This window comes from Gossypium hirsutum, chromosome A13 (assembly GCF_007990345.1).
Source record: "Gossypium hirsutum isolate 1008001.06 chromosome A13, Gossypium_hirsutum_v2.1, whole genome shotgun sequence".
In the NCBI taxonomy this organism is placed as follows: domain Eukaryota; kingdom Viridiplantae; phylum Streptophyta; class Magnoliopsida; order Malvales; family Malvaceae; genus Gossypium; species Gossypium hirsutum.
Window position 1 is genome coordinate 6,682,684 of NC_053436.1, and position 19,167 is coordinate 6,701,850.

General features: G+C 36.5%; 2 long non-coding RNA genes across 2 annotated transcripts; both read right to left on the bottom strand.

The window, feature by feature from the left end:
• Positions 1 to 207: 207 nt before the first annotated feature.
• LOC107894178 (uncharacterized) lies at positions 208 to 1,482 on the bottom strand. The gene is made up of 2 exons (XR_001683176.2): positions 1,163 to 1,482; positions 208 to 879 (listed from the first exon to the last, which is right to left on the bottom strand). It is a non-coding gene; the product is annotated as an uncharacterized lncRNA (long non-coding RNA).
• A 2,062-nt stretch (positions 1,483 to 3,544) lies between these two features.
• On the bottom strand, positions 3,545 to 4,346 carry LOC121212245 (uncharacterized). The gene is made up of 2 exons (XR_005907410.1): positions 4,187 to 4,346; positions 3,545 to 3,844 (listed from the first exon to the last, which is right to left on the bottom strand). It is a non-coding gene; the product is annotated as an uncharacterized lncRNA (long non-coding RNA).
• Between the last annotated feature and the right edge of the window lie 14,821 nt (positions 4,347 to 19,167).

Genomic DNA, 19,167 nt, shown 5'->3' on the forward strand with positions numbered 1-19,167 from the left:
TGGGTTATTTGTAAATATAGAAATAAAAAGGGAGTGAGCTATGAAGCTCAGTGTGAGTTTCATCACAATAAAATCAGTGCAAACAGTAGACAAAACATATAGAATATTAACTGAAAGGATAAACACAAATTGAATAGCAACTCGAAATTTCGGTGTTTTAGATTAACTCATTATCATAATTTCTCGATATTCACTGCCATTAAAATGTTTATAAATGCAATGCAATTTTAATTTATCAGAAAAGGGTCCTACCTCACAGCTATACACCACAGTAGGAGTTCTCTAGAACTCCTCTACCTTTACACCACATTGTGGATAACACCACATGAACCACTCATTGTAGATAAACCACTAGTAAAAAGGGTGGATGAACCATCGGATTTTTTGATAAAAAGTTTTTGCAGATAAGTTGCCAGAAGGTTGTGGATGCATAACATGTTTGCAGATTGAAGCTGCTAATACGGTGTGGATAAACCACTCAATAGTGCAGATAAACCACTCAACTTTCTCCGTTCGCATCATCCCACCCCTTACAATGCAATATGGCAAGCTCAAACAGAAACTCCTTTCGTAATTCTATACATAATGTAAGTACCCAAATTTACCCGGACCCAAACCATTAACCAGCCCAAACAAAAACATAAAAACAAAAACCAAATAACAAATAGTCCAAGTCCAAATCTAAGCCCCAAAAAATACAAAGCCCGACAGGCCCAAAATGTTTAAAATTTTCAAAAACCCTAGGGTTTCTATCCAACCCCAGCGCCGCAGCCTTGGTTGCCCCGCACTCCACGTGCCTCCGTCAACGTACCCTTTGCCCGATGGTTCCTTCCTTGCACCGAAATGACAAGGTTTTCCCTCGTTGACCTTTGCCCCAACCTGCAAACATGGCAAAGAAAGCAGCAAACAAGAAGAAAGCAGAGAAGCGAAACAATAACAATAAAAATAATGTATTTTGTTTGGCTATAAAAGCCATCACCGAATGAATGTAAAAAAAAAGGGATTTAAAAAAAAAAGGTTGTATTACACATATTAGAAATCAAAACGTAGAATAGATTTTTGAAAAGGTTGTTATTTTAATCTTTTTTTATTTCTTTTATTTTCTTGTTTTTATTTTATTTCATTTTTTACAAATTTATTTAAAAAAAAAAGAGGGGCTCACCTGAATCTCGCGGCCGCGATGTCGGGGACTCTTCTCTGTCGCCGATATCGGACCTAAGAGGGGTGTTGAGAGTCTCCTCCCTTCGATTCTTAGGGCTTCGGTGGTTTAGCCTTCAAGGGCACTTAAGAGTAGGACTGAAAGAGCCCGTTATTGTGTGGTTCCGGCCACCGCTCATGGCGAAGGCACGATGAACCACCGGCGAGCCAAGGGTCAGCCAAGAGTGGGGGGGTTGAGAGTATTTTGAGAGTATTTGAGGGTTTTGGAGATTTTTTTTAAAAGGGGTAAAGAGTAGAAATAAAAAGGAAATTTTTGCTTTTATATAACACATGAAACGACGCTGTTTTAATGTGTAGGTTCAGAGGCCAAAACGACTTTTATATAACACATGAAACGACGCTGTTTTAATGTGTAGGTTCAGAGGCCAAAACGACGTCGTTTTGGCCTTTAACCTGTGACCCAACCCGTTCCCCTTGAGGATCCACGTGTTTGCAGTGAATGGGATAATTGTGCGCCCAGCCTTTCCGCTCTTGCGACGCCTTGCAATGTGACCTTTGTTTGCCTCTTTTATTTTTTAATTTTTCCACGTATTTTTGCGTTTACTTCAGATCGGTCCATCTTGAAATGCAACGCATGAGGGCTGGGGATATTCCCCATTCAATCCCTCATTGTTTCAGCGCCTTTCATCTCGGTCCTTGATGGCCAATTTTCCGTTCTTTACAATTTGCACCTTAATTTTCAATTCAATTTCTGTCTAGTCCTAATCAACTTAATTAATTTATTTGTTTACTATTTCAGCTTCTTAGAAACTGTTTTATTATTTATTCTAAGTTTGTTTATCTTTTATTATTTATATTGAACCATTTTATTATTAGTCATTTGAACCCTTTTTTGTTTTTTTTTTCTTTTTACGTCTTATGTACTGTAAATTATTATAGATTTAAATATTTTACTTATATTATTTATTTTAACTACTATACATATTATTTATTCTGAAATATTTCCATACGTTATTTATTTTAAACTATTATTTATGTATTATCTATTTTAAGTTTCTTTTCAAATGTTATTTAGTTACACTATTTTACATGAAAACTATTTTTAAATTCTTTTATTATTTATCGTAAACCTTTTATTATTACTAATTTTAAGATTTCATACGTTACTTATTTTAAACTTTTATATATGTGTATTATTTATTTTGGAATATTTATTTATTTATATATTTCTATTTAAATTATTTTTGTACATTATTTATTTTAAATTTCTCCTTTACACATTATTTATTCTTAAGTTCTTTCATATGTTATTTTAAAGGGTTCTTTTTATTTTACCTTGTGTATTATTTTAATTTATTTAGCATATTATTTATTTGAAATTTGCGTTATATATTATCTTATTTCAAATTGTTTTATTAACGTTGAATCTTTTTCATGCGTTGTTTATTTTGAACCTTTCTTTGGAATTATGAGTTTTAAATCTTAATTATTTCATTTGTTATCATTTTTAAACTTTTATCCTATTTACTTTGAAATAGTAAACATTTTTAAGCTTTTATCATTTTTAAGCTTCTTAGAAATTATTTATTAACATCTTCATATTGTGACATTCATTAATATTGTATTTAATTCATGTTTCATTATTCCATGCTTTATCTAACACTTTTGTTTTATTTAGCTCAAATCATATTGTGTGTCAGCTCCAACGTATTTGTTCAATATAGACCCATGTCTTTTATTCAAAAACAAAAATTTTCAAAATAAGGTAATGTTTCGCGTTTTGGAATATCGAGGAATTGTGCCCTAACTTACGGGATTTCGGTTTTCTCATTAATCCTAAACGGCCAAAACATCCTTCCGAGTTTTAAAATACATAGAATTCCAATGAAAGTTAAGGATAAACTTGCGCTCGGGAGTTCATGGTATCGTGTCCTAACTTACGGGATATGATACTCCAGTATCTCGAGACGAAGAAAACTTTAGCGATCATTTTGATCTAATTCAAGCATTTTTAAAATCGACGTTAATAAAAAAGGATCGCATTCTAAATCCATTCCCCATTTTCAACTTCCGACATTAAGACACTAACTAATTAATTTGGTACCAATTTTGGGCGTGACAAGGGTGCTAATCCTTCCTCGCATGTAACTGACTCCCGAACCTATTTTCTCAAATTTCGTAGACCAAAATTGTTGTTTTAGCAAATTGAAAGATTTTATTAAAATGACCAAATTTCTAAGTGATCCAATCACACCCAAACAAAAAAGATTGGTGGCGACTCCCGTTTTCTCGTTTTCTCGTTTTCATTTCCAAAATCAAGTCGATCCTGTTTTTAAAAAAAATGGTTTCGACACATAATTTTAGACATAATTCATACGTAACCATATTTAAGTAAAAATAAATTTAGATAAAACATAGACTTGTTCAAAGATTGAATTACATATTCAAGCTAAGAATTGAGCCGGTTTTGTAGTACAACACAATGTTGTAGGCCAATTTTGGCCCAGATACAACCAAATACCCACCCCAATTTCATCAGCCCAACATCATCAAACCCAATCTAAACCAACAGCCCACCTAAACTAACCTACTAAACATTTTCCAGCAAAGAAAAAAACCCTAGCCACCTCCCCACTTTCCTCTGACACCAGCCACCATCACCTGCTCCACCAGTCACCCCCATACCCTGCAAAAACAGAGCAAACAAGCAAGACGGGAAAATATGGCAAAAGTAATAAAAAAACTTGTAAAAGATGGCTATAAAAAGCCATTCAAAAATGTTGTAAAGGGGGGTTTATTTTTTTTTAAAAGAAAGATTGTAACACAGATATTGGAAATAAAAACGGATACGAAAACAAAAAAAGAGAAGGAAGGTTCAAGAGGTTTAGTTTTGTTCTTTTTTTCCATTTTTCTTCTTTTTGTTCTCTGCTTACCTTGTTTTTTTCATATTTATTCATTGTTTTTTTCCTTTTTTTTCAAGAAAACCTTTTTTTAACAAAGAAACATAAAAAAATTTTAAAGTAGGTACCTAGGTTGCGCTCCTTCGCTGTACACGGCGGTCACCGCCGTCGTCGTTGGCGGTAGGGCGGGTCTCTAAGGAACCCAATCGACAGAAAGAAAAAGGGGGAGGGGAAGAGAGCATGGAAGTTTTTTTTGTTTTTTTTAAGATTGGGGGTTGAAAATGAAACACAAAAAAAAATCTTTGTTTTTAAATAATGGTGTTGAAACGACACTATTTTGTTTGGTGGATGGGGTTTGTGCACTTTCCCTAAAAGGGAAATTTATGCGTTTAGTCCTCCTCTCTCACAACCTCATTCAATTAACCCCCATTTTCTATCTTCTTTTGTTTTTTTAAATTTGGCCCTCAGATCTTGTTTGGTTTTCGTTTTGATCCCTAATTAACTATCCAATATTTATACTTTTATATCCCGAATTTTAATTTGTTTTTAGCCATGTCATAAATCTATTTAATTCATTTATTAACCTTTTTTTAAAAAAATGTTTCATTTATATGTTATTTCAAATATTTTATATGTTGTTTATTTACATCATTATTGTAAATATTTTATATATATATTTTTTGTACATTTCCTAATATTTTCTTTTATTGTAGATATTATTATTATTATTATATACTCTTATTATATGCATATATATGAAGTATCTTTTATGTACATATTATTTTATATTATTATTACCAAATATATCATTTTTTCTTATTATTAGTACATGATTTATTTTTATTTTCTTTTTTTGCAAATATCATTATTATTGTTATAATAATTTCTAGTATTCCATGTTAAAATTTTTCATTAATGATATCATTGTTTGCGTCGTTTATCTATTTTTAAATTCTCACTTTAGAAATATTTTTTTCTTATGTTTTAATTAATTTCAATAAATAAAGCAACGCGCCGATTTAACATTAAGTCGTAGATTTCATCGCTATGTTGGGTGGAATTTGTCGGCTCGTGCTAAAGACGGAACACCCTTCTAAAAAACCAAAAAAATAAAAACTAAAATTTTTCGTCTTTTCAATCGGATCACGACTAAATATTACATTGAACTCGCATTTTTTAAAATCAAGACAACACGTGTTTATAAGATACTAATTTTGGGCGTCGCGAGGGTGCTAATACCTTCCCCGCGCGTAACTGACTCTCGAACCTTATTTTTCTCTGGACTTTTGACGTAGACCTAAACTCGACCTTCCTTTTGTTTTAAAAAATAAATCTAATAGGTGTCCGATCACACCTAGGAAAAAAGATCGGTGGCGACTCCCTCTTTATTTTAAAATCAAACTTCAGTTTTCAAGTTTTCAATAAATCGCCACAATTAGCGACCAAAGCTAAACATTTTTACGTCGCTACAACTGGCGACTCCGCTGGGGAACAGTTTTTGAGAGTCGAGTTGAATTAAATGCGTGTTGTCAAAATTTTCAAAGTTCCGTGTTCAAATTAATCTATAATCATGATCCTTAAGTTTTGTTTTCAAAAAATCATACATACATATCTCCTAATTTGTTTTATCTTTCGTTTTTCAGTTTTAAGTTTTACGGTTTTAGTGTTGTAGTTTTAAAATAAATGAAAGGTTTGCAAGTTTCTCCTCACGCACCGTGCACTTGCATTTTGCATAACATGAGCTCTCTACCCGGGCTCCGTCCCTGTTAAGTGAAAGTAAACGCTACGCCTTCGTGAGTTAACTCGTTCTTCCGCACAGGCTAGTGAATACTTTCGGGTTACATATGACTTATGCTTTCGTGAGTTAACTCGTCCCTCCGCATAGGCATAAGTAAATGTAATCCCTCGAATTGATCTCGTAAGCTTATGATGGGCCATGGCCGAGACTCTGTACTAATCTTAGTAGATGACAGTACAGACGATTCGAGTACCCATCTAGAACCAAAACCGCATATAGTGAACCATACGAGCCATCCAACTAGAGCCATGCTGAACCTCCGTCTGTTTAGTAGTCACCAAAATAAGTGCACGGGAGGAACGCCTCTTGCCTTTTGCATTTTCACTGTCTATACAAAGAGGATTGGGTCTGTTTAATAAACTAGATTTGGGTAATTTGATTCGTTCAATTTTCCATATTTTTTCTGTCTGTATTTAATTACTAATCAAGATTATTTGTCTTTGCCGTATTGTTTTTCATCATGCATTATAGGCATCATATTAGAAAGGTGTTAACTAAAGATCGGTTGCCAAAAAACGGGTTTCTAATGGAAGAGTCAATTATACAAACAACCGAGAGGAATGCCGCGGTTCGAGACTGGTCTCTAAAGACTCAGAAAGAAAGAGGGGATAGTCTAGTGGAGGGATGTATTGCCAATCTGCCCGAGCACGTAACTGTAAATGTTCGCCAAAATAACCTTGAAGATTTGGTTCGGGTGTGGAATCAGTGGGACTCAGATACTAGGGGTATCTTCACTGAGAGATATGGAGACATAGCCAACTTGATTGCTGTCAGCGTAGACGAACGATTGATCCAAGCCATGGTCAGATTTTGGGATCCGGCTTACACATGTTTTATCTTTAACCAAGAAGATATGACTCCTACTATAGAGGAGTATGCTGCTTTGCTCCGTGTCGATAATGTAAAATCCTATAAGATATATGTGAAAGAGCCTAAGCCAATGACCTTCAAGAAAAAGTTAGTGAGATTGACAGACATGACTGACGCGTGGGCCGAAAAACAGATAAAGAAAAAGAATGAAACCATTTGCATTCCATGGTTTTCCCTACGAGACTTGATTCTGAACCATCCCGACATGTTGAAAAGGGTAAATCTGTTTGCTCTGGCCATTTACGGTTTGATCATCTTCCCGAAGGTCCTTGGACACATAGAAGTTGCGGTGGTAGATTTCTTCGAAAAATTAAAACAAGGAATCAACCCCGTCCCAACTATCCTGGCAGAAACCTTCAGATCACTAAGTAGCTGTAGGAAGAAAGGGGAAGGTTGTTTTATCGAATGCGCGCAGTTACTTAATGTTTGGATTCTGAGCCACTTCTGGAAAGTAGAGCGCACACCGTTCCATATGTTTTCTAAAGCATTCTCCCCGTTAGAAGCTTATCTCAAGAAAGAATGGCCGAAGGAGGTCACTGAACAACACTGGGTCTCAGTCTTTCAGAATCTTCGCGCCAATGACGTAACTTGGAGAGCGCCGTGGATACGCCCGTCAGTTCTGCTATACAAGGTCGAAGATCAAGATTAGGTGCCACTACTCGGACTATGGGGAGGAGTCGGATATGCCCCACTATTAGTCCAAAGGCAATTTTCTTCGCGGCAATTCATACCAGCCACTGGAGGATTAGCATAATCAGAATTCGCTTTCGTGGGTGAAGGATATATGAAGAAGGTCCGAGACAATGCAAAATCTTGGAAGAAAATTCATCTAATGGAATTGACCTTATATGCTGATACCCTAACTCAAGATTACGACATATGGAGGAAGCAACAGATAAATAGTCAGCAAATCTCATCAACAAACTACACCGTCCAGAATCCTTTCTCAGAGGAAATGTCATCTGAACTAGAAATAGCAAGACAAGAATTTGAACGAGAAAAGGCCAAGATGTCTCGGGACCTTAGTGCCCTTCAAGAAGAAAACTACCAATTGAAGATCGACATTCAGATTGAAAGATCCAGAACTGAGAAAGTGCAAAAAGAAGTTGAAGTCGTGAGAAATGACTTAAGAGACCTCCATCTGGAAAATAAAAAGTTAAGAGGCACAATAAAAAATAGTGGGCTGGGCAAGTCGTCAGCAGAATGGAAAGAGGAGATAAGCACCATTAAAGGAGGGATGGAGTTTTGGAAAGGAAAAGCAAAGAAAGAGGAAGAAAAGGCTGCGCGGGCTATGATAGAATTGAGGAAGAAGAATGCCGAATACGAAGTCGTGTCTGCCGAGGTGATGACTAGTCGATCTAAACGTCAAGAACTAAAAGAAAGGATACGAGAGTTAGAAGATATGCTGTAAGATGGCCAACAATAGTTAGATACTCTCTTGAAGGCTTTGGAAGAAAAAGATAGTCAGTATGATAGAGAAGTTCATGCTTACGAAGAGGGCCTCCAGGAAAAAGAAAGTCAACTTAGCTATTTGATCAATGAAGTTCGTGGGGTAGCCATGCACGTGGTACAATTATCGAAAGAAGTTGAAAATCTCAGTTGTCAATTCCCACCAAGCCAACGATCGAGCATATCGGAATTCTTAGAGCGAATAAAGAAATATGGCGATATAGCTAGAAAGTTTGTGTAATAGCTGAATCAAAAATGGCAAAATATTTTGTAATGAACTCTTTTGATGAATGAAATGCCTAAATAGGGGCTATCTTGAAATCAACACCAATTCCTTACATGTCATTCATGACTAACATTCATTTGGCATTCAAGCATTCATGCATTTATTCATTCATTCATGGCATATCCTGTACTCATTTGCTGAGGTTAAAACGTACAATTCGCAGTTGCAATACTTCAAATCTGGAACCACGCCACTCGTATAGAACGCGTCGGCAAACTAGAACAATGGAGGCTGCATTCAATGAAAGGATTGAAAGAATGGAAAGAATCCAAAAGGAATTACAAGAGCAGTTGGCTAGGTCACAGCAAGAGACGAGAGACTTAATGGTGAGATCATGAGAAGAATCGCTCGAACAGAAGGATCAAATGGCCAAGATGATGGAGATGATGTCAGTTTTAGTTAAAGGAAAGGGACCCATGCAGAGCCCTGACATCGAGGAATCTTGGTCAAGAGTTAATCACAATCAAGACCCGCTCTATCCCCCCGGATTCACTCCACCACACGCCCGCGCAGCACAACGAGAGTACACCTAAGGAGAACCTACAGACCCAGAGCAACGGCCGGTGCCACATACTCATTTAGGTCAAGGAATATTCATATCAAATTCTGGGGCTAATCCTGCCAATCCAATTGTTCCAGATTTGGACGATCCAGAGGAAATAGCCAGGTTGAGAACGGACGATCATGAGGCTCAAGAGAAGTATAGGAGCTTAGAGGAAAGACTCAAAGCAATAGAGGGTACTGAAGCCTTCTCTGCACTAAGTGCCAAAGAGCTCAGTTTGGTGCCCGATCTAGTTCTGCCTCCGAAGTTCAAGGTGCCTGATTTCGAAAAATACGATGGCACGAGATGTCCAAAGGCGCATCTTATCATGTTTTACCGAAAAATGACTAGTTACGTGAATGAAGACCAGCTACTCATACATTGTTTTCAGGATAGTCTAGTAGGATCGCTCTTCGGTGGTACAACCAGCTTAGTAGGGAAAGGATCCGATCTTGTAAGGACTTGGCATCAGCATTCTGTGAGCAATACAAGCATGTATCGGATATGGTACCAGACCGGATAACTTTGCAAATGATAGAGAAAAAGCCGTCAGAAACTTTTAGACAGTATGCGCAGAAATGGAGAGATGTCTCTGTAATGGCCCAAATTTGAGGTTATCGGAACAGTGGTTTCGGGACCACAAATCCGATGAGAAAAATTTTATTTTTCTTATATTTTTATGGTCTACAATTTCACAAAATGATTTTTTGAAAATTTCGTTCGAAAATTTCGACGTTTGGGCACTCAATTTAGTCAAAAGGACTAAATTGTAAAAAGTGCAAAAGTTGAGTTCTACATGTTAGAGGTGTCCAATTGTTATGAAACTTTAAATTGGAGGTCTTTATATGATAATTATACCATTGGTAACTTGGTAGACAAAAATGGACATGAGATAAGTGAAATAGAAAATTTTTAAGTTAGGGGCAATTTGGTAATCTAGTAATTAAAATGAATTAAAAGGGAAAAAGATGGCAAAAATCATCATCTTCTTCATATGAACGAAATCAGCAAGGAGGGAAGCCATAGTTAGGGTTTTCAAGCTTCCAAGCTCCATAGTAAGTGATCCCAAGCCCCGTTTTTAATGTTCTTTACGTTTTTGAGATCCCGGTAGCTTAATTTAGCTTATTCTAGCAATAATTTAACCTAGGGTTTATATTTGGAAAAATACCCATAGGTGAAAAGTGTTTATTTTGATGTTTTATGATAGAATATGAAGCTAGAAATTATGTTAAACAACTTTTGCTAAGCGATTTTAAGTGAAAACGAGTAAAACGACATAATCGGTAAAAATACCTAATGTTCATAAGTACATGTTAGAGTGGGAATTTGATGTTGCCATAGAAGGGAAAAATGTTCAGAATGTTATAAAACATAAGAATAAGAGATTAAGTTTAATTTCCGAGCCTTGGGGCAAAAATGTAATTATGTAAAAGTTTAGGGGCAAAATTGTAATTTTGAAAAAGTTAGAGTCGAGGGCTGTTTTAATGAATGTGATTATTAAATAAGTTAAATTTACTATTTTAGATCAAGAAGTACGAAACTCGAGGTTAGACAAAGGGAAGAATAAAGTTGAAGACTAAGTTGGTGAATTTGGCTATAATTGGTACCGAGGTAAGTTTACGGTAAATAAATGCAATATTTCAATATTTATTATTAATGCTGTTAATTTCCAGCAATTATGAATTTATTTTATGAATTTATTTGATGATGATCCAAGCATGAAATGATAGAGAATTAAAATTTAAAAGTCCCGTTGATATATAAGGATGGTACTGGATACGAATGTCATGACATTTGGGTAAAGAGATCCCATGTAAGACCATGTCTGGGACATGGCATTGGCATCCTTAAGATCATGAGAGGTCCCCTGTAAGACCATGTCTGGGACATGGCATGGGCACCGAGACGAGAGGTCCCATGTAAGACCATGTCTGGGACATGGCGTTGGCACCGAGATGAGAGGTCCCCTATAAGACCATGTCTGGGACATGGCATGGGCACCATCACGAGAACATCCCATGTAAGACCATGTCTGGGACATGGCTTTGGCATGTTATTATCAGAAGAGACCCGAGTATCCTTATTATTCCAATGTAGCTCAACGGACTTGTAAACGAATCATGTTCATGAAAGTTCAGTTTAAAGCATAAATGGCAAGCTCAGGTAAGTTGTAAGACTTAAGAACTTATTATACTATCAATTGATGTTCAACGATGCAGCAAGGATTGAGTAAGTTATGCACACAAGTATTCTAAGTAAACAAGTAAGAGAACTAGTATGAGATTAACTAAAGAGTAAACTAGAGATATAGACATTGAGTTTAATTATTTAAGTTAAATATTGTTATTTATTTGCTAGTAAACTTACTAAGCTTTATGCTTACTTCTTTTATTTCTCTTTCTCTTATAGTATTGCAAAGCTACTTCAAGGATCCTAAAGAAGTCGGAGATCGTCCACACTATCAACTACAACTGCTCGGTATTTTATATCGAAACACGTTTGAGTTATGGCATGTATAGGGATTTAGTTATTTTGTATGTTTGTAATGATGATTTTGCTAATGAGTGATGTGTAAGTATTTGATGATGTACGGTTATTAAAATGGTTAAGGATGAAGGTGTTTGTTGTTATGAAAGATTAGGTGATAAATTATGCATGGAAATCATGAAAGGATAAAATTTTGCAAAGAAACAGAATTCAGGCAACACAGTGACGTGAATTTGAAAAATCACCCAAGATAGTATAAAATGAATTAGAGGGTGAATGATATATGGAATTAAAACTTGTTGAGTCTATTTTCATGGAAAAATAACGGTGTAGAAAAAGGAAATTTATATTTTAATATATGTGAATTTTAGTAAGATAGGGTCAGAACTGTTTTTGGAGTCCCCTGTTCTGAGTTTAGAAAATAATTAAAAATTGTAAAAAAATGGTTATGAGTTGAAATTTACATGCTTAGATTCCTTAATGAGTCTATTTTCTGTAGAAACAAGTAAGAACTTCATATGAAAATCCTACAGTGAGAAAACTTATTTTTAGTGACTAGAGGTCAGGACAGTCAGGTGGTGAAACAGGGGAGACTTTAACTAATAAACTGTACTAATTTGCTGAACAAAAAATTCTAAAAATTTTATGGTGAGTAGATATATGAGTCTAGTTTCAGGGAAAATTTACGGAATTAAATTTCGAGTTCTGTAGCTCAATTTATAATTAATTTAGTAACTGCTGCGCGATTGGACAGATTTGCTGCGAATAATGAAATAAATTTTCAAACCTAGTTTTTATGCTCCGAATTGGTAAGATAAGCTAAGTAATGCCTCGTGCTCGACTCCGGAAACTGTCTCGGGTAAGGGGTGTTACATTTTATTGGTATCAGAGCAGGTTTAGTCGGTTCTCGGAAATACTCAGTAAGAATAAGAGTCTACCTATACATGCCATACTTATATATTTTGATAGTGTGACGACTCCTGACGATTTTAAAATGTTTTCTTTTATAGTTATGGATCCTGAACGAGCTAGTACAGATGAAGTAGAGAGTAATGCACCTATTCCCGCAGAAGGGACGGTGCCATCAGATGTTAATGTTAGTGAAAGACCTGCATCAGATAGACAGGGAGGAGGAGCTAGAGAAGCCTTCTTCCAAGCCATGACTGATTGGTTTGCCGAGTTCGTTCGTACGAATCCGGCTGTAAGACCTCCACCCCCTCAAGATTCACAGGTTCCCCATGTAGCTTCCCCAGCTGCAAGTATATTTATCAGGGAGAGACCACCTGTTGATAAGATTAGGAAGCAAGGGGTTGAAGAATTTCGGGCTACCAAAGATGACGATGCAGAAAAAGCAGAATTCTGGCTTGAGAATACCATCAGGGTTTTTGAAGAATTATCTTGTACACCGGAAGAATGTATGAAGTGTGTGGTCTCACTTCTCAGAGATTCCGCTTATCATTAGTGGAAGACTCTCGTGTCTATCGTACCGAGTGAGAGGGTTACTTGGGATTTCTTTCAGGAGGAGTTTCGAAAGAAGTACATCAGCCAGAGATTTACAGAGCAGAAAAGGAAGGAGTTTCTTGAGCTAAAACAATGTAAGATGTCCGTGACTGAATATGAACGCGAATTTGTCAGACTTAGTAAGTATGCTCGGGAATTTGTATCCACCGAAGCCAACATGTGTAAGAGATTTGAAGATGGGCTTAATGATGACATCCGACTATCAGTGGGTGTATTGGAAATCAGAGAGTTTGTTGTTCTGGTAGAAAGAGCTTGTCAAGTAGAAGACTTGTTAAAAGAAAAAGAGAAGAGCAAAGCTGAAGCTGGAGCGCAGGATACAAAGAAGAGGCAAATGAGTAAATCATTTCAGTCTACATCTAAGAGGCCTAGGGAGCTCTCTAGCGGATCACATTTTCCACATATATATTCTGGCCGAAGCAGAAGTAGAAGATTCGAGGGTTTTAGAGCTCAAACCACTACAGTTGCAAGTACTGGCAGTACTCGACCTCCTAGACCGGAATGTCCTCAATGTGGGAGACGCCACCCCGGAGAGTGTAGAGCAGGTGAAAATGTTTGTTTCAGATGTGGAGCATCCGATCACTTTATTCGGGATTGTCCTGAAACAACTAAAAGAGAAGAAATAACGAGTGCGAGATCAGGTAATGCTCCTACCAGAGGTAGACCGCAGAGAAACTCAGGAGTGGGGGCAAGTAATAGGGGTGCATTCAAAGATTCAGCGGTTAGATCAGATGTTAGAGCACCTGCAAGATCATATGCTATTCGAGCTCGTGAAGAGGCGTCCTCTCCTGATGTAATTGCGGGTACATTTTCTCTCTATGATACTACTGTTATTGCATTAATTGATCCTGGCTCTACACATTCATATATATGCACAAAATTAGCATTTGTTAAAAATTTGTCTGTTGAACCTACTGAATTTATGGTTAAAGTCTCGAACCCCCTGGGCCAGTTTGTGATAGTGGATAAAGTTTGTAAAAATTGTCCACTGATGGTAAAAGGTATTTGTTTCCCGGTTGACTTGATGTTATTGCCTTTTGATGAGTTTGATGTGATATTGGGCATGGATTGGTTAACTCAGCATGATGCAGTAGTAAACTGTAGACAAAAATATGTTGTGTTGAAATGCCAGAATGGAGAATTACTTTGGGTTAAATCTAATCAGACAGAGGGATTATCCGATATGATTTCAGTTATGACAGCTCAGAGGTGTGTTAGAAAAGGGTATGATGTTTATTTGGCGTATGTGTTGGATACTAAGGTATTTGAGTCAAAGATACAGGCAGTGCCAGTTGTATGTGAATTTTCTGATGTATTTCTAGAGGAGTTACCAGGGTTGCCACCAGAAAGAGAAGTGGAATTTTCTATAGATCTGATTCCGGGAACTGCCCCAATTTCCATAGCTCCGTGTCGTATGGCTCCTACAGAATTAAAAGAGTTAAAGGCACAGTTACAGGAACTTGTTGACAGAGGTTTTGTTCGTCCGAGTCATTCACCTTGGGGTGCTCCAGTTCTGTTTGTGAAAAAGAAAGACGGGTCTTTGAGATTATGTATTGACTATCGGCAGCTTAATAAGGTAACTATAAAGAATAAGTACCCATTGCCTCGAATTGATGACTTATTTGATCAACTGAAAGGTGCCACAGTATTTTCAAAGATTGATCTCCGATCGGGTTATTATCAGTTACGGGAAAAAGAGCCAGATGTGCCAAAGACAGCTTTCAGAACCAGGTATGGGCATTATGAGTTTCTGGTTATGCCGTTTGGGTTGACTAATGCACCTGCAGTATTCATGGATTTGATGAACCGGATATTCAGACCGTATCTAGATAGGTTTGTAGTAGTTTTTATTGATGACATTTTAGTTTATTCTCGGGATGAAACTGAGCATGCAGAACATTTGAAAATAGTGTTGCAAATTCTGCGTGAAAAGAAACTTTATGCTAAATTCAGTAAATGTGAATTTTGACTTCGAGAGGTAGGTTTTCTCGGACATATTGTATCCGCAGAAGGCATCAGGGTAGATCCGAGTAAAATTTCAGCTATTGTCAATTGGAGTCCACTGAAAAATGCATCTGAAGTTAGAAGTTTCTTGGGTTTAGCTGGTTATTATTAGAGATTTGTACAAGGGTTTTCTATGATAGCTTCTTCAATGACCCGTTTATTACAGAAAGATGTTAAATTTGAATGGACAGAAAAATGCCAGCAAAGTTTCAACCGATTGAAGGAGTTGTTAACGAAAGCACCTGTGTTGGTACAGCCTGAATCGGGTAAGGAATTTATTATTTATAGTGATGCATCATTAAATGGTTTGGGTTGTGTCTTGATGCAAGAAGATAAAGTAATAGCCTATGCTTCAAGACAACTTAAGCCACATGAAAGAAACTACCCGGTACATGATCTCGAGTTAGCTGCTATTGTATTTGCATTGAAAATATGGCGGCATTATTTGTATGGTGAAAAGTGTCATATTTATACTGATCACAAAAGCTTGAAATATTTGATGACACAGAAAGATTTGAATTTGAGACAACGCAGGTGGCTTGAATTGATAAAGGATTATGATTTGGTTATCGATTACCATCCGGGTAAGGCTAACGTGGTAGCTGATGCTTTGAGCCGAAAATCTCTATTTGCTTTACGAGCTATGAATACCCGGTTGTCACTATCTAATGATGGTTCAATCATAGCTGAATTGAGAGCTAAATCGACATTTCGTCAACAAATATGTGAAGCTCAGAGGAATGATGAGAAATTACAGGCTAAATGGGTGCATTGTGAGTCAGGTAATGATTCAGAATTTCAGATTGGAACTGATGGTTGTTTATTATTCAGAGGCAGAGTATGTGTACCGAAGAATTCAGAACTTGTACAGAAGATTTTACACGAAGCACACAGTGGTATTATGTCCGTACATCCGGGAGGTAATAAAATGTATAATAACTTGAAAAAGATGTATTGGTGGCCGGGTATGAAACGTGATATCTCTGAGTTTGTATCAAGATGTTTAGTATGTCAGCAGGTTAAGGCTGAACATCAGGTACCTTCGGGGTTGCTTCAGCCAATCACTATACCAGAATGGAAATGGGAAAGAATCACTATGGATTTTGTATCTGGGTTACCGTTATCTCCGAGGAAGAAAGATGCCATTTGGGTAATTGTCGACCGATTGACAAAGTCCGCGCACTTTATCCCAGTATGTATGGATTATTCTTTAGATAAATTGGCTGGATTGTATATATCTGAGATTGTTAGACTACATGGAGTGTCTGTCTCCATTATATCAGACAGAGATCCCCGATTTACGTCTCGTTTCTGGAACAAATTGCAAGAAGCTTTGGGTACTCAGTTGTATTTCAGTACTACATTTCATCCTCAGACAGATGGCCAATCTGAGCGTGTAATTCAGGTATTGGAAGATATGCTCCGATGTTGTGCATTAGAGTTTCAAGGTAATTGGGAAAGATATCTACCTTTGATTGAATTTGCTTATAATAACAGTTATCAGTCCAGTATTAAAATGGCTCCGTATGAAGCTTTGTATGGTAGAAAATGTGGAACACCATTATATTGGACAGAGCTCAGTGAAAAGAAGATACATGGGGTTGATTTGATTCGGGAAACAGAAGAAAAAGTAAGACTGATTCGGGATAGTTTAAAAGCAGCTTCCGATCGTCAAAAGTCATACGCCGATCTTAAACGAAGGGAGATTGAATTTCAGGTGGGTGATAAAGTATTCTTAAAAGTGTCTCCTTGGAAGAAAGTTCTCCGGTTCGGTCGAAAGGGTAAATTGAGTCCAAGATTTATCGGACCATATGAGATTATAGAAAGAATTGGACCAGTTGCTTACCGATTGGCTTTACCACCGGAACTCGACAAAATTCATAATGTATTTCATGTATCTATGCTACGACGGTATCGATCAGATCCTTCACATGTTATTACTCCAACAGAAGTAGAAATTCAGCCGGATATGACTTATAATGAAGAACCGGTTAAAGTATTAGCACGAGAAACAAAGGAGCTTAGAAACAAAAAGGTAAATCTGGTGAAAGTGTTATGGCAAAAGCACGGGATTGAGGAAGCAACATGGGAACCGGAAGAGACAATGAGGAAGCAATACCCGAATCTCTTTACTGGTAAGATTTTCGAGGACGAAAATCCTAAACAGGGGGGGAGAGTTGTAATGGCCCAAATTTGAGGTTATCGAAACAGTGGTTTCGGGACCACAAATCCGATGAGAAAAATTTTATTTTTCTTATATTTTTATGGTCTACAATTTCACAAAATGATTTTTTGAAAATTTCGTTCGAAAATTTCGATGTTTGGGCACTCAATTTAGTCAAAAGGACTAAATTGTAAAAAGTGCAAAAGTTGAGTTCTACATGTTAGAGGTGTCCAATTGTTATGAAACTTTAAATTGGAGGTCTTTATATGATAATTATACCATTGGTAACTTGGTAGACAAAAATGGACATGAGATAAGTGAAATAGAAAATTTTTAAGTTAGGAGCAATTTGGTAATCTAGTAATTAAAATGAATTAAAAGGGAAAAAGATTGCAAAAATCATCATCTTCTTCATATGAACGAAATCAGCAAGGGGGGAAGCCATAGTTAGGGTTTTCAAGCTTCCAAGCTCCATAGTAAGTGATCCCAAGCCCCGTTTTTAATGTTCTTTACGTTTTTGAGATCCCGGTAGCTTAATTTAGCTTATTCTAGCAATAATTTAACCTAGGGTTTATATTTGGAAAAATACCCATAGGTGAAAAGTGTTTATTTTGATGTTTTATGATAAAATATGAAGCTAGAAATTATGTTAAACAACTTTTACTAAGCGATTTTAAGTGAAAACGAGTAAAACGACATAATCGGTAAAAATACCTAATGTTCATAAGTACATGTTAGAGTGGGAATTTGATGTTGCCATAGAAGGGAAAAATGTTCAGAATGTTATAAAACATAAGAATAAGAGATGAAGTTTAATTTCCGAGCCTTGGGGCAAAAATGTAATTATGTAAAAGTTTAGGGGCAAAATTGTAATTTTGAAAAAGTTAGAGTCGAGGGCTGTTTTAATGAATGTGATTATTAAATAAGTTAAATTTACTATTTTAGATCAAGAAGTACGAAACTCGAGGTTAGACAAAGGGAAGAATAAAGTTGAAGACTAAGTTGGTGAATTTGGCTATAATTGGTACCGAGGTAAGTTTACGGTAAATAAATGCAATATTTCAATATTTATTATTAATGCTGTTAATTTCCAGCAATTATGAATTTATTTTATGAATTTATTTGATGATGATCCAAGCATGAAATGATAGAGAATTAAAATTTAAAAGTCCCGTTGATACATAAGGATGGTACTGGATACGAATGTCATGACATTTGGGTAAAGAGATCCCATGTAAGACCATGTCTGGGACATGGCATTGGCATCCTTAAGATCATGAGAGGTCCCCTGTAAGACCATGTCTGGGACATGGCATGGGCACCGAGACGAGAGGTCCCATGTAAGACCATGTCTGGGACATGGCGTTGGCACCGAGATGAGAGGTCCCCTATAAGACCATGTCTGGGACATGGCATGGGCACCATCACGAGAACATCCCATGTAAGACCATGTCTGGGACATGGCTTTGGCATGTTATTATCAGAAGAGACCCGAGTATCCTTATTATTCCAATGTAGCTCAACGAGCTTGTAAACGAATCATGTTCATGAAAGTTCAGTTTAAAGCATAAATGGCAAGCTCAGGTAAGTTGTAAGACTTAAGAACTTATTATACTATCAATTGATGTTCAACGATGCAGCAAGGATTGAGTAAGTTATGCACACAAGTATTCTAAGTAAACAAGTAAGAGAACTAGTATGAGATTAACTAAAGAGTAAACTAGAGATATAGACATTGAGTTTAATTATTTAAGTTAAATATTGTTATTTATTTGCTAGTAAACTTACTAAGCTTTATGCTTACTTCTTTTATTTCTCTTTCTCTTATAGTATTGCAAAGCTACTTCAAGGATCCTAAAGAAGTCGGAGATCGTCCACACTATCAACTACAACTGCTCGGTATTTTATATCGAAACACGTTTGAGTTATGGCATGTATAGGGATTTAGTTATTTTGTATGTTTGTAATGATGATTTTGCTAATGAGTGATGT